The sequence below is a fragment of the Rhodamnia argentea genome, chromosome 2 (genome assembly GCF_020921035.1).
Source record: "Rhodamnia argentea isolate NSW1041297 chromosome 2, ASM2092103v1, whole genome shotgun sequence".
Classification (NCBI taxonomy): domain Eukaryota; kingdom Viridiplantae; phylum Streptophyta; class Magnoliopsida; order Myrtales; family Myrtaceae; genus Rhodamnia; species Rhodamnia argentea.
In genome coordinates, this window is record NC_063151.1 from 21,131,546 (window position 1) to 21,156,107 (window position 24,562).

The 24,562-nt window shown below is 39.9% G+C and overlaps 1 protein-coding gene across 2 annotated transcripts in view; it reads left to right on the forward strand.

Moving 5' to 3' along the window:
• LOC115730655 (MDIS1-interacting receptor like kinase 2-like) overlaps positions 1 to 23,561 on the forward strand; it is a 188,807-nt gene extending 165,246 nt beyond the window's left edge. For both annotated transcript variants that reach the window (XM_048274209.1, XM_048274210.1), the window contains exons 4-6: positions 17,922 to 17,926; positions 23,262 to 23,272; positions 23,484 to 23,561. The gene's annotated coding sequence lies outside the window, so the exon portion shown is untranslated. The remainder of the gene's footprint in view (positions 1 to 17,921; positions 17,927 to 23,261; positions 23,273 to 23,483) is intronic.
• Positions 23,562 to 24,562: the final 1,001 nt, after the last annotated feature.

Consider the following 24,562-nt stretch of genomic DNA (forward strand, 5'->3'; position numbering starts at 1 on the left):
AATCATTCATTTCAAGCATAAAATAAGAACTAGTCATAGTTCTTACCAAAAATAAATTTCTCATGCATTGCATATTTACTTTTTGTCGGTCATGCGTATCATTGTATTCAGGCCGGAGAAAGTAATTGAGCTTAAATTGACAAGCGGACGGATTAGGCATCACATGGAAAATTTGGCTAAGCATGGAGAGATTACCGAAAAATTCTAAGAGGGCTTGAACTTATTTTCATATTTAATTCAGCCCATTTATGCTCATTTAAATGTTAAAGGATCTTAATTAATTATTCATTTAATTAATTAGAGCCCAATTTGAGCCTGAGAGTGCGATCAAGCCCGCAAGAGGATGAAATTCGGATAGCCCACGATAGTCCGGTTTGTGAGGAATTTTAATGGGATCGGACTCTTGAAGATCAGAAATTTAATCGTACGGTCATTAACAAGTCATATTAGTTTATAAATACCTCGTTATGGCTTAGGGTTGAGGAGGCTGCACAAAAAATAATACACGGCATATTTTTTGAGAGAGGGCTTGAAGAGAAAGAATGGTGGTTTTCGTTGGGGAACTCGTTCCCGATCCTGCAACTTGAGTTCGTTGCTTCCACCGCACTCAGACACGTCCAACACATTGAAGGGGAGACCATCATCAAGCGTGGATGAAGATAAATCATCAGGGAGTTTTCTTTTGATCCACTATAAAAAGTTTGCTCCTTTGTCTTTCTTTGTCCTCACGCACAGGTGACATCCATCACACCTACACGAGCACCTGAAAGATAAAAGATAAGAGATAGAGTAGCCAATGGTCAGAGTAACATACGACAAATTAGAAGCTGCTGTTCAAGGCTCTTTTGCAGCTATTCACGGGCTGTTCTTGCTGCAATTTCGTGCTGAAGTTTCGGGCTGTTCAAGAGGATTAATTCTTCACTGATTGAATCCAAAACGGCATTATTTGTTGGACTTTTCTGCTAACAATCTAGTGCAGATTTTGTTCACTACTCGGGGCTGTTTTCGCCACTGTTTGGGCGTTGAGAAATTCTGCTATTTGGGGATTAAAACTCTGCTGTTCGGTGTCTAAAATGGTAGCTATTCAGCTCGTTTTTATTGACTATCAAGTGAAGGCTTTTGTTCGTCGCTCGAGGGTCGATTACTACACTTTTCTGCATGAATTACTTGTCGTCTTGTGCCGATTGAAGTTCGATTTTGCTGCTGCGAATTCCTTTTGATCGAGCTTATTGAATCGTCGTAATACCGTCCACTTCCGCCATTCAGCCACGCGATCCATCTCAGCCCCGACATGGTTGTCCTCCCCTGGCATTGCTCGATCAGCCCGAGGAATCCAGCTGCTGTCCAACCGATTTTGAGCTACTGTTCAGCCCCGGTTTGAGGTCAATTGACCCTTGTTTTACAATTATTTAAAGCTCTAATCTTTCTATCACTTGTGTTAGATCATTTGGGCTGTTTTGGTGACGAATCGGCTCAAAGCAGGACTGTTTTGGGCGAATTTCCAGCAAGTGCGTAAGTGCAGAATTTTGCTGAGAAAAGGTAAAAGCTCTGAATTTTTGGTTGCTAAATCATGCTAGTTAGCTTGTAACTTGCATGGTTGTTCTAAGCAAATTTGAACACATGGATTTTTGCCAAAAATGCCGAAAACCTAAAGCTTTTTCTGTCAATCATTGCTAAAACCGAAAATTGGACATTGTGGGTTAAAAATTTGATTTTTTCAATGAAGTTTAATTTGTTCCTGAAATTGATCAAATTAGGTCTTACTCTTGAGAAATTGATGTTTAATTGGGACAATATATTTTCTCAAAAGTAAATTTGGTTAATTTTCTCGAGTTCAAGTTGAATTGATTAAGAAAGATGAGAATTCTTAGTGGACAAAAGTTTGAAATTTTGGCACACATGTCTCTCTTGGCCGAATTCAATATGTTAGTGGATGAGCATTGCTTTGATCTTTGTCTTGGTTGGTTGACTGATATCATCTTTGGTTATTTGGCATTATCTCACGTTATGGATGATAGTTGATTGAACTGAACTTTATCTAATTTTTGAGAATATTTGAATTGGATGATATCTAACTTATCTTGGATAATCCTTCGCTTTGATTGCTCATCTCTAGCATGCAAGTTGGTTGAGTTGCTTATCCGATGTCTATCTTGTCTTTATCTCTTGTAGATTGTCTAAGTTTATTCGACTTGGAGATAAGATTTGATTTGGATTGGATATTATCCAAATTTTGAGAATTATCTGAACTTAAATTTTCAAACCTCAAAGATAATTTTCTCAAATTAAAATCGGATTTTGGATGAGGAAAGGTGGATCCCTAATTTCATAATTTCGGCCACCCCTCTAAATTCTCGAAATTTCAAACTCAACTGGTTCATTTTTATTTTATTTTTGTCGTGCTATTTGTTTTTTATTTGTTATAAAATTTGCACATCTTTAAACAAACATGCCCATAACATATGCTCTCCATGTGCCTAGACCTGTCGGAAAAAATAAATCGCACGCCTTGTCCGTGATCTTATGGAATGGAATGGTAATTTAGTATAAAAATTCGTGTTTCGCCCTTTGGCAAAAGGGATGTTGTTTTTCTGTACACATATCCGCATACTGGCTCGAATCCTTGAGGATGTAGCGGATAAAATCTCACTCTAGCCCAAATTTTTGGGAATGAGAGGATTTTCGAAAAAATCAAAAATTAAAAGGTATATTATGGGCATTTTTATTTATTTTTGTTCAGATTTTTGATTACTTTTGAATGTTTTTTTTTATTGCCGAAAATACCCAAAAAATCATCCTCCGGGCACTTAATATATGGTCTTCATGTCACATTTTTTTCCAATTAATCAAAATCATTCAATTCGCATTGGTCAATCGGAAGAGGCTTTCTCATGAAAGCGGTACCGAAAGAGCGTTAATTTTTCAATTAGCGCAACCAAGTCCCTTGACTCATTTTCTCTAGTTCGTAGAGATAAAATACTTCTCATGCTATTTTATATAGGCTTCTAATTAACCTATCGTAAATGATTAGTGGTGGCTCCGATTAAATATTTTCTCATGAATAAATCTAAGTTGCAATTCGGTAGGACTTGAGAGAGTTCGAATTAGGTTCGTTGATTTAATTAACCCGATAATCCGTTAACCTAATTTTAAGTCGTGACAATCCCAGAGTCAAGAAGGTCGAGCCCGCTGCTAGTGGTTTGTAAATTTACTTTCAGCAATGTGCTTTCTATTCATATCCCAGAGTCGGGAAGGTCGAGCTTGCTGCTGGTGGTTTATAAATTTACTTTCAGCAATCTACTTTCTGTTCATATCCTAGAATCAAGAAGGCCGAGCTTGCTGTTGGTGGTTTGTAAATTTACTTTCAGCAATTTATTTTCCGTTCTTACCCCAAGATCGGAAGATCGAGTTTCCTGCTGGTGGTTTGTGTGAGTTCTACATATGAATATGTGTGATATAAATTTCAAAAATAAAAAAGGAAAAACTTCGTTGAAAACTTCCTAGAAAATTTCAGAAATTCTCAAAAATTGATAAATGGCTACGATCCAAGCGGCCAATGCCATTTTGAGATTTCTTCTTTCGATATGCCTGAAAAGATGATTATACCCTTTAGGGGTAAATCGTTCCCAAAATTTTTCGAGATTTGTGAAAATTCCAAAATTAGGGTTTGGGTCGAGTTAGGTGACTAATCCTTACGTTTGGGTTTTCAAGTCTCGTCTTTTCTTGAAATGATGATTTTGCCCCTCATAAGTAAATCATGTCCAAAAGCACTCATGTTTACCCTCCGAACCATGATTGGATGTCCTCTAATCCAATAGGGCTCTATTAGGAATGCCATCTCGATTTGATGCGATTTATTCGCATAATCCGATTCTTTGATTTGCGCACTTTCTTTATGTTTGTGTTTGCTAGGGTAGTTATTCTCATCTGCATGAACTCCTAGATTTAGGATTCATGCTCCATTCATTTGTAGAAAATTATGAGATTAGAAAATTTCGTCAACTTAGGTACCGAAAAGGCGTCAACTCTGATAGTTGGCGTAACTAAGTCTCCAATCCCATTTCTCTGGTTCTCATAGAATTGAATAGAAACTCCCAACTACTCGATAGGGTTTTCTAATTATACCCTCCAAAAAATAATTGGTGGCGACTACTTGGCATGAACAGGTAGCACATGTCACTAGATCGCATCGAAAGTCGACCACATTATCCTCCATTGCGATTTAGGTAATGGGCCTTGGAAGGGGCTTGCGTCTGAAGGTCCACATGCAACTGGGCCGGAAAGATGACCCATTAGCCCTCACACTCGAGAGCGCTTGAGAGGGTCGCGACAGTCTGCGATTCCGCTTGGGACTTTTAGAGGACTTGAGCCGATTAAAAAGTTGGATGCTTTTCTAACCTGATTTTATACATATGCTCTTGAAGTTGAGGTGCGTATACTAACAAATGTGTTAGATATTTTTGCAAATGGGAGAAATAAGGGGTGGAGTGTTTGTTGATATTTTTCTTACAGGTTGGAGTTGGGAATGGATGTTTATTTTATTCATGTATTGGAACGGTGTTCTATACAAACCGTTATGCATGAAATTGCATTGTGATGATCATGACACGATGCACACACTGGCGGTCAAACCCCGATCGCAACCACCTTTAAGTATACCTTAGATAGGGAAAGTGTGGGAAAGAATCATGTGTTTGATGGCACTTGAGACTTTCGTATTCGTTCCCGCTCATGATCTTGATTGGCGATCTCCAACCCTCTTGGGTAGGTACCCTCGAGGGCAAATACATTATATTTGGATCGTGGGAGTCTTCGACCGTAGGTTCCATACTCGATTTCCCTGATTTTTAGAGTATACCCCCACTTGTCTCATGCGCATGTTTTTGGAAGGTTGGTACACCTAAACCACACAAAAAATCGGCAAGTTTGGTTGGTAGGATTTTTCTATCCCTTAAACTTGTCGCAGTTTATTTCATGCTGTTGAAATCTTCGACACATTGAATATCTTTAATATGATCATGACATTCATTGCATTTGAATAGTTTTGGTCATTGGATTAAATGCCATTTGGAGGATAGATAAAGATGTTTTCTCCCAGTATTCTAGATTTGAAGGCAAAGATAGCATCACTCCTTTACAGGCACAAGCGGGTCAAGAAGAGTCCCCCCATGGAGGTCATTCAAGATTCATCCGATGAAGATGGCGATTTGGAGTAGCTGATCCCAAAGTTACCTCTTGAAGACCATAATTGAGGCATCTCTAAGTGTTTAGGATCACATTCTTTTGATTTACTTTATGTTCATAGTTTGCTTGTTTAGGATTTGTCTTTACGGGATCCCCTCTATCACATCCTTTAGACTAATTGTAGTAGAGATCTATTTTGGTTGTACACATTTGGATTGAGCATTGCTATATTTCTTTTGATTTATCATTGGAATGTGATAGTGACATTTCTTTCAATCACTCGAATATCCTCAATCAATTGTATAATTCCCTTTAGAGGAAATTGGAAATAGAACCCTTATTTGACCTTTTGGCCATATAGGGGAATCCAATCCCAATTTCGTCGGAAGGAACTATAAAATTGAATTGGTTCATGCATGTTGCATATCATTTTCATTATTTGTAATTCACGATAATTGACCAAGATTTTTCGTGTTTTTCAAATTTAATGAAAAGATAGATATTCAAATTACTCTCGTTCTTAGCAAACGGCTTTAATTTGGATACCATACCTTCAATTGAATTTAAAACACTTTAAAATTGTGTTTTACACTTCTTGAACTTTCCATTGGCTTTCTTTCTGGAATTGATCAAAAGAAATTATCGTGGATTACATTCCTTTCAATGGTATGCTTTTCTTATGAAAAAAATTAATAAGAGCTTGTCACACAAGGCTAAAGCTTGTGTAAAGAGTCCTATCTTTATTAATTACAAGCAAGCATAAAATTGAAGGGATTTATGCTTTCTTTTCTATTTCATTCGTCTAATGCCGTTCTTTCATTTAAACAGGTAACAAGAAATTGGAATGAGATCTCTTGTGAAAGTATACTTTCAAGTAAGATAGATAACCAAAATGTCCCTGCTCGATTCGCCTTTGTCTAATTTCAACTCTTTCAAGTACATTCCGTGCTAGGAGAGTTGTCTCAACAAGCAAGAACCCCTGCTATTCCACAAGCTGTGGATAATGTCCCACCTCCTGTTCTTCAAATAGATGTTGAAAAACAAAACAATCGGCTTATTGACTTAGAAAGACGATTTGAAGAGATGATCACCACATTTTGCAGACTTCGAAGCCTCCATAACTCCATTGCTTCCGAATAAAGTTATACATACTCCTGAAGATCTTGAGAACCAGATTAATGAGCTACGTAGGATCATCATCCCGTTCTGTGTTTGAAACCACTATTGGTGATCTGGGAGGCAAAGGAAAATGACCATATGAAGAGCCCATATACAAAGTCGAGCAATCTCTCGCTAAAAAAAAAAAGATCAAAGAAGAAGTGATGAAACTTCTTAAAGTGGGCTTTCTTGAAGCAATTCCATATTCTGACTGGATTGCTAATATTGTCCTAGTAATGAAGACAGATATGAAGATTTGAGTTTGTGTAGATTATCGAGACTTGAATAAAGCAAGCCCTAAAGCTGATTTTCTGCCACCACAAATTGATATGCTGGTTGATAGTATAACTATTTTGAGTTGTTCTTGTTCATGAATGGATTGTCCGGGTGCAATCAGCTACTGATGAAGAAAGAAGATAAGGCTAATACCTCATTCACAACCCCTTGGGGGGAATTTTTGTTATAAGGTTATGCCTTTCGGGTTAAAACATGCTGGGGTAACATATCAAAAGGCCATGTTAACGTTGTTCCATAACATGATACACAAGGAGATTGAAGTATATGTCGACGATATGATTGCAAAATCTCAACCCGGAGAAGACCACATTCAAGTATTGAGGAAATTATTCGAACGTTTACGAAAGTACAAGCTAAGATTGAACCCCAATAAATGTGTATTTGGGATAAGATCGGGAAGCTTCTCGGATTTATGGTCGATAGTAGGGGCACTAAAATCAACCCCTCCAAGATCAAAGCTATTCCTGACTTAGCCACTCCGTCGATGATTAAAGAAATAAGAAGCCTTTTGGGGAGACTGAACTATATTGCTAAATTTATATGCCAACTTTCTGATGTAGCTAAACCATTTTTCAAGCTCTTGAAGAAGGGTACTAAGGTGGTGCGGGATGCAGAATGTCACCAAGCATTTGAAAAGGTTAAACAATACCTAATTTCCCTACCGGTGCTGGTACCGCCAATTCCAGCATGTCCTCTCACTTTGTATTTGACGATACATCAAGAGTCGCTTGGAGCCTTACTTGCCCAAACAAGCCCTCAAGATGGCAAGGAAAGAGCCGTATATTATTTGAGTAAGAAGTTCACCACATCTGAGGTGAACTACTCCCCTGTTGAAAGAACATGCGTAGCAACAGTTTGGATACTTCGTAGATTGAGGCAATATACCCTCCATCATCATGTTCGGTTTGGTGATGGAAAATGATCCCATCAAATACCTTTTGAAAAAATCAGCACTAATTGGAAGGCTGGCCAAGTTTCAAGTAATGTTTTCTGAATTCGATATAAGGAATTCACCCCAAAAATCTATAAAGGGGCAAACGATAAGCGATATGCTAGCGGAAAACTCTCGGAATAAAACATCTACGAAAGAGGTAGAAATAGAAGATCGAATCTTAATGTTATCGGATGATAAGTGGATCATGTATTTTGATAGTGCGGTCAATTTATCAGTGCTTGGCATTGGGGCTATCTTGGTTTCCTCGAAGGGCCAACATTATGCGGTTATGGCAAAGCTGGTATTCCCTTGTACTAACAATATTTCAGAATACGAGGCATATATTCTTGGCCTACGGTTAGCCATCTCCATGAGGGTGCAGAAGTTGCAAGTCTATGGAGATTCCATGCTTATAATCCTTCAAACCAAAGGAGACTGGAAGACGAAGATTCAAAACTCATTCCATATCATGAGTATTTGGAAAGATTGACCCTTGAATTTGAAGAGGTTTCCTTTGAATATTTGTCAAGGATGCAGAACCATTTTGCAGACGCTTTATCCATGTTATCTTCCATGTTGCAAGTAACAGACGGGCTTGACATAGAACCTCCGAGAATCGACGTAATCAAATAGCCGGCCTATTGTATGATAATTGAGGAGGAATTTGATGATGAGCTATGGTACCACGACATCAAAAACTATCTCCTAAAAGGAGAATTTCTTGAAGGAAGTCAAGGGGGAGATAAGAAGTACATAGCTAAGATGGCCGCCAAATTCTTTTTGAGCGGTCAAGCTTTGTACAAAAGGTCATTCGACTCGGTCTTGTTAAGATGCATGGACACCAAAGAGGCAAACGTACTCATGAAGGAGATACATGAGGGAGTATGTGGTCCGCACATGAACGGTCATCTCTTGGCGAGGAAAATCATGCGACTCGGTTATTCTTGGATGACCATGGAGTCAGATTGCAATCAACATGTGAGATCGTGTCACCAATGTCAAATGTATGGAGACAGAATCAATGCACCTCCCAATGAACTCCATCGGATGTCCGAAGCTTAGCCATTCTCTATGTGGGGGATAGATATGATCGGGCCAATTAACCTAAGCGCTTCGAATGGTCATCGCTTTGTTACGGTTACGATTGATTATTTCACTAAGTGGATTGAAGCTAATTCTTATGCGAATGTCATTGTGGAGAATGTGGCGAGATTTATCAAGAAGGATATAATCTCTCGCTATGGGTCTCCCCAAGCATGTTCGTATTCGACATCTTAACTCATCCCCTTATCGCCCATAGATGAATAGAGCGGTTGAAACGGCGAATAAGAATATCAAGAATATCCTGTCAAAGACAGTAGACAATTATAGGGATTGTCATGAAAGGCTACCCTTCACATTGATGGCTTATCGAACTTCGATTCGAGCTTCAATTGGGGCAACTCCTTATTCTTTGGTTTATTGTATGGAAGTAGTTCTACCTGTGGAAATGGAAATTTCGTCCTTAAGGATCTTATCAGAAGTCAAACTTTACGAGGCTCGGTGGACATGGCACAAATGTGAACAACTGAATTTGATTGATGAAAGGCGTCTAAGGGCAATTTGCCATGGCTAAAGTTATCGGAAAAGGGTGGCTAAGTCGTTCAATCGAAAAGTTAAGCCTCGATACTTCAAAGTGGAAGACACGGTGGTAAAGAAAACACTGCCGAACGCCGCTTCTCCTAGGGGTAAATTCTCTCCGAATTATGAAGGTCCTTACATTATTAAAAAGGTCCTTGTAGGGGGAGCCTTGATACTTATAAACTCGGATGGGGAGGAATTAGGGTATCTTGTAAATGCTGATACGATCAAGAAGTACTATCCTTAAAATGAAGTCGGAGACCGATTTGGCTATCTTGAGAACGAGCCAAGTTCTTGTAGGATTCCTGCATACATTTCATGCACTAATGCATACATGCGTACTCTTCGTGCTTTCCAGGATTCAGAAGAAACTCCCGAACTAAAGTCGCATTGGCTATGCAAAGATCCGGGGGCACGAAAATAGGAATAACGTCTATGATAGGCTGAGATCATTGTCAAATTTACGATGACAATCCAGATGAAGTTCGGGAACGTGTCCCTTTTCAAACCATACCACTGGAAGATGTTCTTGTAACTCACACAAGCTCAAGTTCACCACCATTGGTTCCAACCCCCAAGCTAGTCCTATGGGTATGGAACAAAATGATGAAGTAACTATGCCGTTGGCCCAAATGTGAGGAGGAAAGTGAAAAAGACAAGAGGAAGAAGAACTTTCTTGATACGTTAATCTTACGAAAAATGAGATAACAGAAAGTTTTAAAATGCACATATGCAAAAACTTTCATTCATTTCATCCAACGAGGAACCTTACAAACAAATCATTGGGGTGGAAACGTAAAATCAAACCGAGCCCTAATGAGCATCACAAAGGAATTCAATTGACTCTCCATGCTATTGATGCTCTGCTTGCATCGAGCACTCCAAGGGTCAAGGTCTGCAAGCTTAAAAAGGAGGAGATCACATTTCTCCTTAAGCCTAGCTACCTTAACCTCATGGTATTCGGCGGCGAGTTCTAGGTCTCATACCGGTGCTCTCCCACAGGCTATGTCTATGGTCGGGTCGTCAAGCCTTTCTTCCAGCCACACACACTGGAGTTCTAGCATGGTATTACTCGGGTCATGCTCAAAACCTGTCGGGGACAGTTCAACCAAGTTTCCCCTCTCACGAACCAGTAGTGAGACCTGTTCGTTGGCATAGTCAACGGCCTTCTTGTGATTGTCGGCCACAAAGTTTGCCAACACCAAGCAGCCGGACCAATCCCGATAGCAAGCTCGCACGATACAAGTTAAGGAAACCTCTAGATGAGCAAGATGGTAAGCCTCTAGAAAATTAGTGAAGAGGATTGGGAAGATCCTATACTCCCTCTCTAGCTGAGTACCTTTGATGGAAGCGGTATCCATATCAATAAACAGAATACGGATCTCGGCTTCAGCCTCTGGATGATCGACTATGTGAGCATAGCCTCGACCGGGTAGATGATAAAGCCTCTCCCATTTGGCCAAAACTTCGGTAGGGAAGATACGTATGGGGGAAGAGGCCATTTTTGTTAAAACAACGAGAAAAGAATGAAGGCAGAATGATGATTAGAAAGTTGGAGAGGAAGATTCCGAAAGCATTAATCTTCTCTGCATTAAATCCTAATTTTATAGCAACTCAAAGATAAGGAAAAGTCACAGCGATAATTCCGGTGAAGCTAGGTTAATAGGCAAAACTACGGACGTTCCGTGAATTATGGATCCGCCGCTGATCCGCGGTCTTGAGTCTGACAAGTCTGAAAAGTTGCGAAAGATTTGGCAATTCCGTCATGTTGAAAAGTTGAGTAGGAGACAAGCATACTTCTCGAGGAAAAAAAAATCGTACGAAAAAGATTTGAGGGTCACACCATGTTGAAAAAAGAAGGAAGAAGACGGAGCGGGAAACACGAAATCTTGAGAGAAACGCCGACTTGGTGGTTTTCATCCATGCTAAAAGGAAGGCTTGGGAACATACTCGATCACCCGGAAAAACTCGGAGAGAGTAAGCATACAGCAAAGAATAGAGAATCTTGAGTGAACAAAAGACAGTAAGAGATATTTCAATCCAACATGTTTAGAGGCTACCATCACTTACTGGAGGCGACCGACCTAGATATCCCCGAGAGCGAACTACTAAGAGGCATTGAAGATTTCGAGACCAAATCCAGTGCTAAAGCCATAAAATCCAACCCCCCGGCGATGAAGTTCAAGATCTCGATAGTAACAACAACAGCAGCAGCAACGGTTGTAGTCAACCCCTTAAAAGAAAACATCACCATGCTCGGAGGCAAATCAAAGAGCTCGAAGCTTCCTTCAAGGAGTGCCCCTTCCTGGACAAGAAACGAAGAAATGAATTGAGTCGGAAGCTAGGATTGGAATCCTTGAAGGTCAAGTTTTGGTTTCAAAACAAGCGAACCCGATTGAGGGCTCAACATAAAAGCCATGAACTTACGTCTCTAAAGAAGGAAAATGAAAAGCTTTGAGCAGAGAACAAGAGGTATATGGACGCTCTTAACACCATTGTTTACCTTGATTGTGGCGGTCCCATCGCCCTTGGTGAAATGTTCCTTAACAAGTTGTATCTAAGCGTTGAAAATGTTCATTTATCAACTCACTCCCCCGAGCAATTTCTGGCACAATTGGATTTTATTGGGGATACGTCCTAGAAAATTGATGTTGCGAAGTCAGAACCGAGGCCCTTTGAGGGATGGGAAATGTATCATTACGATTGGAGTTTCATTGATGACGAGCTTACTATCACGGTTGACCAGTTCAATGCTTGCGGAACTCCGAACCTATAACCCACATGAAGGTTGAGCTGTTGATTATGGGCCCTCAAAATATCGCTCTTATGTACCTAATTCAAGGTACCACTGGCCAATCCCCGGGAATCCTTAAGGGACATAGGGACATGCACGAATGAATGTACTGTTGATCTTTTTGCTACAAAGTCCCCCATGCGGTACATTTCTTTTTTACGTCTAGAGTTAATCTAGGGGCAAAGAACAATATTACCCACAAGCATCATTATGCTTAAATGCGTGAATTCCTTGTTAGATTAAACTTGGGGCAAATCCATTGAATGCCATAAAGAGAAGCATTGAAAGGCTTCACATAGGGAAATGCGAAAAGATTTGAAGAGAAAAATAGTTGTCCCGTTCATAGAAAAAGCGAAAAGATTTGAAGAGAGAAGCGACTGTCTTGTCCGTAGAGAAAGCAAAAAGATTTGATGACCCACCACATAAAAAAGGGAAAAGGAGAAGATAAACTAAGTGGGAGATAAGGATCACTACGAAATATATCCGGGGGAGTAAAATCTGGAAAGGTGACAAAAGACCTATCCTCGTTCGTAGAGAAAGTGAGAACCCATCTCCAATACTCATGGATCAGAAAAAGAGAAGGAGAAGTTGAAGTCTTCATCTTCAAAACACCTCTCTAATACAATTAGCGATCTTCAAAGCCTGTTACGAAAGGTCATCATCACTTCGGTAATTTTGTGCAATTTATTTTACAAGTCCAAGAACATCTCAAGGTAGTTCCTTCGCCGAGTCCTTTCGTCTTAAACCTTGCGAATCGCTTTATCTGATTCTCATCCTTTGAGACCACTACCCGGTCCCTGGTCAAAATACCCATTCTCGGCCTATAAACATATGGAGGATTAGTAAAAAAAAAAAATATGTGTTCGACCCGGGCGAGAATATACGAAGTTTCTTATCCCGAAGATACGTGAGTCATAGCCATTGATGGCAACCCCGTTTCCCTCTTGGTCCTCGTTGTTATGCTGAGAAGATGCATGTAAAAGGTTTCAGCTTATGCAAAAGCAACGGAAGCCTTAGAAGTACTAAGGCGGAACAAATATGATTTTGACATCGTCGTCGTAGCCATGGTAGGGATCAACATGGACGGTCTCGGTCTCCCGAAGATCATTGATTCCGAATTAGACATACCGGTTATCATAGCATCGGCAAGTGATGACCAGCAGTTCATAACGAGGGCCATATTGCATGGGGCTCAAGACTTTCTAAAGAAGCCGGTTTGCGTTTGAGTGCTCCAAAATATTTGGCAGCATGTTATAAGGAAGCATTTATTCAAACAAAATAACGATGGCTGAGCTAACGACAACGATTTTGTTAGCGGGAAAGCAAGGCCCCTTTGGAACACCGAGCTTCATTCTAAATTTGTTGAAGCGGTTCGGCAGCTAGGAATCAATTCAGCACGACCAGCGCCGATGCTAGAAATAATGAAGGTAGACGGACTCACTACACGAAATGTCGTGAATCACCTTAAAAAATTTAGAGAAAAATTTGAGGAAGCACGATGCAGCTTAAACCAAGTTAGCCGAAGCGGAGCTGATTCGAGCATGAATACCGGGAATGCCTACGGAGTAAGAAATACCTTGCCACTTCTCAAAATCAATCAAGAATATAGATCATAAACACAACCGATACGGACTCCTTGGCTTGAAAACCAACCTTCCATCGGTGCGTTTCCTGTGATCAATCAAGTTACCGTGCCCGATCTTCGAGGATTAAGTTTCTCCACTACGCAACTTAAACACATGCAGCTGGCGGATCGGATAAAGAGCTGCACTTAGTATTCCCATTTTTCTAGCTCCCAAATGGAAGACGTTTCTAGCAACAAACCAGTTGATCATCCCTACGAGTTGCCGGGCAATGATGAAAGCTCAAGCTCAAGGAATCATACTACTCATGGCAAAAGCAGAGTGGGAAATCTGTCGCCACCGTTAGTAAGTAATAATACCCAATTCGAGCACCAATTGCTCGAAGAACCAGAAGATTACCTTGATGATGAACTTGTTATCCCGATCAACCAATTTAAAGATGATGGGCCTCCGAACTTGTAAACGGAAGTCAGCGATTATGGATCCTCAACATCAGCCATATGTACCTAATCCAGGACATAACTAGCCGATTATTAGAGTGGCTCACAAAGGAGGCGAAACCAATCTTGCATGAATGCATCTTTAATTCCATGATTAGTTCTCCTGTGTGGGATCTTTTCTTGCTTTCTAGACGTCTAAAGTCAATTTAGGGGTAAAAATGCAGTTTTCTTTTCTCTCGTCAAATGCATAAATTCCTTATTGAACCAGGATTGGGGCAAATCAATTTATGGACAACGCCTCCGAATGCCATAAAATGAAATACCGAACAGCATCAAGTAAGGCAATGTAATTAAATGCCCAAAGTGAGCTCGAAGATGGGTAACGCTGTATTGTTCCAATTTACCCTTGGTCGTTTCAAACTCTAAATTGAGTTTATTTCATTATTAATAGGGGATGGATGCCAATGGTGCCACAACCTAGTGGTTAGGGAAGTGACGGTGGTCCGAAGCGCCCCGGGTTCGATCTCGGGTTTGACATCAATGGAAAACATCAAATACTTCAAAGGAGAATACAATTAAGAGAGTTACCACATTGCCATGTGATAGGTTCCAAGGTTATCGAGCTATCAAGGAGCAGAACGTTTTGAAGAGCGACAACTCATGAAGATGAAAATAGTCAACGACCCGAGTAGCTGAGATGGAGGAGTGAAATCGACAAAGAAAGTCCATTTGAGGGCAAATCCCTCCCTTCTCGTCGAAAGATTAATTCGGGGAGCAAAATTTTCATATGCCACCAAGAGAGAACATTGAAGCAAAGCAATTAAGTACAAATGTGACAAGCATCAATATACACCCTATTGGAGCAAAATGGCTGAAAAGGATAATTTCCTCAATAATAAAAAATGTAACAACTCAAAGGGAGTATCATGTTCTTAAAAAAAAAATTCAAATGAAATCAAATATGGACTAACACTCATTCCTTCATGTATAGGTACAAAGACATCCTTAAATTGGATAGGAAAATCGTGAAAGAATATGGAAAAGCACTAAGGCATTTGACCGAGACAGACAACGCCCAACTAGGGCGAATGGACCGTGGATGTGGCCGAGGGTTCTCTCGTGCATAATACCTTCGAGCATGGATCGAAGGATTTGATAGAGATTGCCCGTATCAGTGTACAACATTGAATTTGACTCAATTAAAAAGGAAACGTCAACAATCGACGAAAGAAGGGTAGTTGGGTATCGTATCCAATTTACCTCTTTTCCTCACATTTGTTAATACTTCATTTTTTGGCGGAATATGCCGATAAGCCATCTTCATGTGTCCAATGAATGGAAGATGTCATAAGGAAAGTAACAAGATGCCTCGAAAACAATAATTTTCACAAACATTTAAAGGATGATACCTTAAAGATAAAAGGGGAAAAAGTACACTAGAAGTGCCATAACTTGTGTACGGCGTTCACTTGAGTGCCATAACTTTCAAAACATTCACTTAAGTGTCATAACTTTCAAAAATCGTTCACTTGAGCGCTACGTCAGAGCAAAATCGTTCACTTGAGTGCTACGGTAGCTTTTCCGACGTGCCACATCAGCTTTCCGGCATGCTACGGTAACTTTCTGGCGTGCCACGTCAAATTTTCGGCGTGCTACGGTAACTTTTCCGGCGTGCCACGTCGGCTTTCCAGCTGCCGCGTCATCTTTTCCAGCGTCCACATCAGCATGGCACTCAAGTGAACGATTTTTGAAAGTTATGGTACTTAAGTGAACATTTTGAAAGTTATGGCACTCAAGTCAACGCCGTACAAAAGTTATGGCACTTCTAGTGTACTTTTCCCGATAAAAGGGGCAAGTGAATTGTTTGTGCAACCAGATGTGAAAGTGAGACATTTTGCTTCCAACAAGTCAATGGACACAATAAAAGTATGTACCCATAAGGTAAACCTAGTATAGGTTTTCCTGCGAGCAACATCTCTGAAAATCAAATAACTGGATTCAATCGAGGCCGTTCACATTAGAGAAAAATCTCAAAATTTTCAATGTATTGACTCAAGTGAAGGATAACTTCGTATCGTTCTAATTCTATCGTCAATTATCCTATTCCTAACATGAATTTGTCCTCCTTTCAACAGGAAATCATTGATACTCAAGAGAACTCAAAGGAAAGAGTTGACTTACGTGGATCAAAAGAAATACGAACGTTGGAAAATCAAACGCCCAAGAAATGATTTTTGATCAAGTGTAGAGTAACATGTGTCGCCTCTATCACATTCTCTAATGTAAATCCTAATGCAAGTTTCCTTGTTTCTCGAATAAGAAATGTCAAGAACTTCGAGAATCTCAATGGACCAATTCAAAGGGATTCAGCGTTGTTGAACAGGAATTCTTAGGATGAAAAATGGCAACCAATGTTTAACACAACCTGAAAAAGAGGATATATCGGTGCAAACATACAAGACAGAAGAGAGTTAAAGACTCCCAAAAATATACTAGGAGAGACTCATCGCCGATACGGGAAGAGGGATCATAGACATGACAACTAGGTTTTCCTACAATCTATACATTGGAGTCCAGATTGGAATGCGTAATCAAGAGGACTCGCTATCACGGTGGATAGATTTCCACAACCCATGCATTCTCCTTTAAATTGGAGCGTATAAGCGAGGGGATCTTCGCCCACGATGGGCAGGTAAGCATTCATCTCTCCAATCTCTTAGGGTTTAAAGCTTTCGGTCCTTTTCATCTAAGAATGTTAAAGCTTCTAGAAAATAGTGTACTCAATTCTCATGTCCGGAAGGGCGTAGAATTCTCACAATCATTTTGTCAACATTCATGTTTTAAACTCGGGGGTTACCTAAACATGATTAAAATATGCATCATGCATCACAAATCCCCATGGAGGATGAATATTGGAGAAAATGAAATGAACTTTTCCACTAAGAGGTGTTTAAACCATTCAAAAGGATGTTTTCTCATAAGACGAGAGGCAAGCCTGATTCAAACACTTCCCATACACACTTGAGAGATGAGTGGAATGGAATAGGGAATAAAACCTTGATCTACGGATATAGGGGTCATTCGCGGTGATTACATGGATTGGGAAGACGAAAGGTGTTCATTTCTCTATCCTAAATACTACGGGTGACCATTGACAACCCCATTGAACGGTGGTTTCATTTCTTTACCCCTATCAAGAACCACCCCACATTGGGGTCAAATGAAGGTGAGTCCAGCGGTATCAGAAGGTAAATGGATAGAAATTTTTTTACTTGGATTAGCATCAACCTTCATGTGTTGCTTGACATTTAAACTTATGCGGTAATTCAAGTGCTATAGGATGACAAAAAGTATTCGTTTCTCTATCCTATACACTTTTATCCTTTGCATAGCCAAATTAAACCTGTACATTCGTTTCATAAGCCCCATTTGTGATCATTGCCTATTTCAAGACAAAGAGGACATCACTTCAAAACGGCAGAAGGACATAATTTGTAGAGAATTCCCGGATTTATTTTAAGCATGCTAGGATTCAATCTGCATACCTAACATAATCATCGAAAATTTGATTTCCAAAAGGAAATGAAAAAGGCGGGATTTTAATTAAAAAATACAAAAAAGAAAAAGGAAGAGAAAGCCAATCCCAAGCATCAAGAAAAAGCAAAATGCCTAGTAAAAGCAAGGCCAATACCCATTCAAATGTTTGTACGCTTGTGAATCATGTGTTTTGTAAGTGTCAAGAGATTGCATGATATCATTGTATAGATCCCCAGTGAAAGCTAGTTGTAAAGAGAAAATCCCAAGAGGAACTAGATCACGAAAAGATATTGCCTAGTTATGTCACACTCAGGTGACGACAACATAGATGGGAAGTTTACACCATTCTAATACAATAGAGGTGCTCTCTGAAGATAATGTGTGCTCTTGAAAGAGCGAGGATGCTCTCCAAAGTCTATTTGTATATCTCGAAGAGTGAAGGTGCTCTTCGAAAGATAATCCACAAGGGTCGGGGCAAGTGGCAAATATGCAATAATCACCAACGTCAAACCCTCTTATATATTTTGGGCCAAAAATAAGCCTTTTTCAGTCCCCAATCCCTACCTACGTTACGGTCCTGAAAAGCATTTTCTGATTAAGGCACTCGGATTAACGTAGAGTTAAATAAAAGCTTAGCTCGAAGAAGTATGAGCAAGACTATTTCTTTCTCATTTTGCGGGATTCTTGACTTGTAAACTCGAAGGAGATGATGAAGATCTTTATTTAATAGCCTTGACTCATTTGTGAGTCCCCCTTAGAAACCATTGACCAAGCCCAACATTGCGGTCATTTAAAAGACCTCTTGATCAATCGAAATGTATGCACTGCGAATAATCCTAAATCCTAGGCATAGGTTTGATAGGAAATTCGAGTGCTTTTTGAATGAAAAACCGTTATCTCAAAGTGGTGAGGAGTCCTCTTTGATGAGAATATTTCAATAAATATTTTAGATAAACTCTTTTGGAATCTTCGGATCGCTGGATCCAAATTTTCCCTACAATGAATTTCTGATCATTTTTGCATGCTGCAAGATGTTTTGGATAACCTTCAGCATCATAATGCTTTTATTGAATCTTTTCCGTGACTTCGGTTCGAGTCGTAAAGTTACGTCGGTTTGACAAAGATATCGCCTAAAGATCACTAATGTTCTCTTGGTGAAAAAGAAAAATTTCAGGTTTAAACTTCTGTAGGACTCATGGTAACCCCGGATCCCGGAAGGAAGCCTTTCTCTATGAAGAAAGTTCACATGTTCGGACTTTTGTAGGATTCCTGTTAACCCTAGATCTCGGGAAAACACTATCTCTCTTGATTTGGCTTTCTGCAGGTTTGAGCTTATGCTGGATTCCTGGCGTCCCCAAATCCTATAATGGCACCTCTCACATTATAAAGAGTTTTCAGATTTGGCTTTCTGTACGATTCTAGGTATCCCCTAAATCTCGGAATGCCTTTTGTAGGTAAACCTCTTGTTACGTAAACCTTCCTAAAGTCTTTTGGTGAGTCCTAAAAATGGGATAAGTCATCTTGCTGATAAACCTTTTAGTAGGTGAGCCTCCTGGGTTGATTCACCGGACGGATCAAATCCTTAGACGAATCCCAAGGGCTGGATATGTCGTCTCTAGAATCCCTTCGGTTAGGAATTCTATTATAGGATGATACACCGGACGGATCAAATCCTTAGATAAGTCCCAAAGGCGGGATATGTCGTCTCTAGAATCCCTTTGGTTAGGAATTCTATTCTAGGCTGATCCATTAGACAGATCAAATCCTTAGACGAATCCCAAAAGCGAGATAGGTCGTCTCAAGAAACTCTTCAGTTAGAAATTCTATAATGGTAGAGGCCGCCTGAAGAATCAAACCAGTGATAGACATCGCCCGAAGGGTTAATTCAATGGTAGACATCGCCTGAAGGGTCAATTCAAATGGTAGACACGGCTAGAAGGATTAACTCAATGGTAGACACCGCTTGAAGGGTCAACTCAATGGTAGATATCGCCTGAAGGTCCAACTCAATAGACGTCACCGCACATGTTAGTTGTATTATCTGCATTTCACACATCATTTCATTGCATAAAAATGGGATTAAAAATCCCGCAAAAAATAATTCATCATTTTCATTGTAAAAATTCAAGTTCAAATTTTTCTTTGAGCAAAACCTCTACGAGTCTTCACTCAAAGAGGGGCAGTTGGTGACACCTAAATTTTAACTAATCTTTTTCAGTTATTTATGTATAAAAATTAGAACTAATTTTAGTTCTAAGCAAAAAATAACCCTCATAATTAATTTTTACATATATTGCATTCGCATTTCATTGGGCCGGCAATGTGAGAATAAGCTTAAATTGGCAAACAGAGTGATCGTGATCATCATCAGTCAAAAGAGGAAGCGGAGTCATGTTTCGGTAGACATAATCATGAAAGGGGAAGAGTATTTGAAGGATTTTGTTTGATACTTTCGGTGAAAAAGTGAGATTCGAACTAAAACCTCGTTGAGTGGAGAATGAGTGCGGGGGACAAGAGTGATTTTCGGATGAAGATTACCACTCAGCCACTCTCCCGACACTCCAAAGAGCACGAGAAAATAAGCTAGTAGGCCATAGAAAAAGTGGGGTAAGCCGGAGAGCATTTCGGGCTTGGTGGACAACAATCCAAAGAGCATGTTGCAGAGGAGGATGTTTTTTTTTTTCTCTCATCTTCGTCCAAGTTACGTAGTAGTGGGAGCCGGAGAGCACCGATCCAAACATGCTCATCATTTTAAAAGACTTTCTAGAGGCAGATAAGACAAAGACAGAGAGAGAGGAATCCTGGGGCAAAGGAGCGAGGGAGGGAAGCTTGATGCAGATTTTTCATTGAGAAAAACAGGGAGGCTGATCTTCCAGGAGAATGACTTATTTGTATGTCTATTGATCCTTCTTTTTCCAAGCTTTTGCTCATGAACTTCACTTGCAGAGATGCTAAAAGAGCAAGACAATTCCGAAGTCTATTCGCAGAAGATTCATGCCAAAAAAAGAAAGAAAGAGAGAAGTGCCTTATCTTTCTTCACCATATATCCAACGTCAAAGGAATGCTCTATGAGCTCTGGAGACGATTGAAGCAACGAAACGGAGAGCTTAAAGCTCTAGTTCCCGGCGGTTCGGGCTAGGCCAAGCGGCGTCACCTCCACTCCAAGTCTCGTGGAGTCCAGGCGAAGCCACTATACCGCCTCAAACATATCGACACCCTCGGAAAAGGTAGGTGCCGTACTCGAAGCTATCGGAGGTCCGTGGGTGGCAGACCCCCATTTTTCAAAGTTTCTTCATTATTTTTAGTCCAAGCTTGCTCTGAACATCTACTAAGCGCTTCTATCCTTTTTATTTTTGTTTTCGACGCATGAAAACTTCGATTCGACCTCGAACCCCTCCAAGGCTACCATGAGCTCTTAAGCTCGTTTTCAACGTCATTCGAAGCGATCAAACCACAAGGTGGGTACCTATGAACTCCATGGATGCTAATTGTAGCTTTGGTTTGGATTGATATCATGAAAAATGTGCACCCGATCGACACCGCGACCGAACTTGTTGTTGCTATTTTCATATAGTTTTCACCATTAGATCATGCTCATTTTTGGATATGTGATAGCTGGTGTCAAGACGATTCCAACGATACCTGGATCACCTAAATCGGACAAGATCTCACCATTGACCTTCGCTGGAAAGCCCTCGGCCGTCCATCTGTTTTCTTGAACTTGATGAGGTCTTACTAGTCAACGTTGGTTGACTGGTCAATCGTCAACGTGGCGCTGACGTGGTGCCACATCAGCAGGGGTTGTTATAAACCCTTTTTTTAAATAAAAAAAATTCGGATAATTAAATATCTAAAAAATGAGAAATTGTGGAAAATTCGGAAAAAATTTAAAAAATCAAGAAAAAATTTAAAAAAATTCTAGAAAATCTCAAAAATTAGGAATTGGTCAAATTCAACTGGCCAACCCTATTTTTGGGATTTTGCGTCCCAATCCCTTCTGAAATGATGATTTTACCCCTTAAGGGTAAATCGTCCCTGAAAGTTCCTATAAATTTGGAAAAATGCCCAAAAAATAGGAAATGACCATGTTCAACTAACTAATCCTATTTTTGGGTTTTTCATGTCCCGACTCTTTCTAAAAATGATGATTTTACCCTTAAGCGTAGATTGTTTCTCAAAATTCTGGAAAATTCAGGAAAATGTCGAAAAATAGGAAATGACCATAATCAACTGGCTAATCCTATTTTCGACGCTTTGAGCTCTCGATTCTTTCAAAAAATAAGGTTAATACGAGTATCACGAACTCTTCGAATCTTCGGTTTATCACCAATCAAGGTCGTCGAATACACCTTGAGCTGTCAAGCTCATTACCGATGTTATTCCAAGCGATTGGATCATAAGAATCATAAAGCCTAAGCTGCTTCTTGGTAGTTTGTAAATTTACTTTCAGCAATCTATTTTTTGTTCATATCCCGGAGTCGGGAAGGTTGAGCCTGCTGTTGGTGGTTTGTAAATTTACTTTTAGTAGTGTATTTTTTGTTCATATACATGAGTCGGGAAGGTCAAGCTTGCTGCTGGTGGTTTGTAAATTTACTTTAAGCAATGTATTTTCTGTTCATATCCCAGAGTCATGAAGGTCGAGCCTGTTGCTGGTGGTTTGTAAATTTACTTTCAGCAATCTGCTTTCTGTTCATATCCCAGAGTTAGGAAGGTCCAACCTGCTGATAGTGGTTTGTAAATTTACTTTTAGCAATCTACTTTCTGTTCATATCCCAAAGTCGGGAAGGTCGAGCCTTTTGTTGGTAGTTTGTAAATTTACTTAAATCAATTTACTTTATGTTCACACCTTAGAATCCGGAAGGCCGACCCTGCTACTAGTGGTTTGTAAATTTACTTTCAGCAATCTACATTTGTTCATACCCCGTAATCAAGAAAGCTGAACTTGTTGCTGGTGGTTTATAAATTTACTTTTAGCAATTTATTTTCCGTTCATACCCCAAGATCGGAAGATCGAGTTTCCTCTTGGTGGTTTATATGAGTTTTGGTTATGAATATGTGTGATATAAATTTCAAAAATAAAAAAGGGAAAAGTTCGTTGAAAACTTCCTGGAAAATTTCGGAAATTCTGAAAAATGAAGAATGGCCACGATCAACCGGCCAATTCTAGTTTTGAGACTTCTCCTTTCGATACGCCTAAAAAGATGATTACACCCTTTAGGGGTAAATCGTTCCAAAAAATTTTCGAGATTTGTGAAAATGCCAAAATTAGGATTTGAGTCATGTTACGTGACTAATTCTTCAGTTTGAATTTTTGAGTCTCGTCTTTTCTTGAAATGACGATTTTGCCCCTCATGGGTAAATCATGTCCAAAGCACTCCTATTTACCCTTTGAACTGTGATTGGATGTCCTCCAATCCAATAAGGCTCTACTAGAAATGCCATGCTGATTTGATGCGATTTATCTACATAATCTAATTCCTTGATTTGCACGCTTTCTTTATTGATTGTGTTTGCTAGGGTAGTTATTCCCATCTGCATGAACTCCTAGATTTAGGATTCATACCCCATTCATCCGAATGAAATTCCGAGGTTAGAAAATTCAGTCAACTTAGGTACCGAAAGGGCGTCAACTACGATAGTTGGCGTAACTAAGTCCCCGATCCCATTTCTCTGGTTCTCACAGAATCGAATAAAAGCTCCCAACTACTCAATAGGATTTTCCAATCATACCCTCCAAGAAATGATTGGTGGCGACTCATTGGCATGCACACGTAGCACATGTCACTAGATCACACTGAAGGTCGACCGCATTATCCTTCGTTGCGATTTGGGTAATGGGCCTTGGAAGGGGCTCGCGTTCGAAGGTCCACATGCAGCTGGGCCGGAAAGACGACCCATTAGTGCTCACACTTGAGAGCGCTCAAGAGGGTCGTGACATTAATCTAATGTGATTGCAAAGTACTTATTCATTGAAAATGAGTGAAATGTGTCAATTCTTCTTAGCTCGAAATTAATCGTATTGGATTGTGTGAATCATGTCTTTCTCTCATAAATTTGCAGCCGTGTTGGAATCATGTTCTCGTGTCGTGGTTGAAATCTCCACTTCTAGTCTTGCCAAGACTCACAACTACGAGCCATTAGCTCATTGTGTCCGTGAAACTTCAAACACACTTGTCTCCTCCGTTCGACATCGGTATTCATGCGATATCTCGTCTTAGACCTAATTGAAGTAATTGCTGATAATCCCCAAAGCGTAAACTCAACTTACAAATGGTGCCACCGGATCGAGAGCTGGTGAAATTCCAGTACCATATCAGTCAAGTGATATAAATATTAATATATGATATTCTTAGATCGATTTCACCAATTTGGGTATGGTTGAGATGCTCTTGATAGATGCTACCCAATGTTTCCATCAAGTGAAAAAAAATCAAACACGTGAGGCTTCATGTCAAACTTGATCAAAAGGTAAGTTGTTTACGTTCCTTTCTCTACATTCTTGCTGTCATTATAGAAAATTAATTGTTTTTTTATTTTTTTTACAACCAAGATTTCCCACTAGCAATGGACTATTCCTCGGGATGGTGGGGGTTGTTGCTAATACTACTAGATAAGTCCCCCAAGACGTGGTCTTTGGGAGTCGAACTTAAGACCTAATTAGTTTAACTATCTAAGGCTCGGACGTCTCACCAACTTGTCGGACGCCTCATTGGCCAAAATCAACTGTTACGTCACACAAAGAGCGCAAAAACCTTGAGGGAGACAATTGACTTAAGTTTTTAAGTTGGACTTTGCAACATAGTACTAAAGCCACATTCTGCCCTAATTTATTTCTTGGACATGGTCTTTCTCCGCCTATCGGTTTAAACTTTTGGATTGGATTTTCGTAACAAAAAAAAAAATTTCATGAAATGACAGTTGTGTTATTATCGGTTAAGATTTACCGAAGGGCCCCTATAACACCTCGTGCCTAATTTGTTTTTTCTTGATGATGGCTTCTATATTTATGATATTA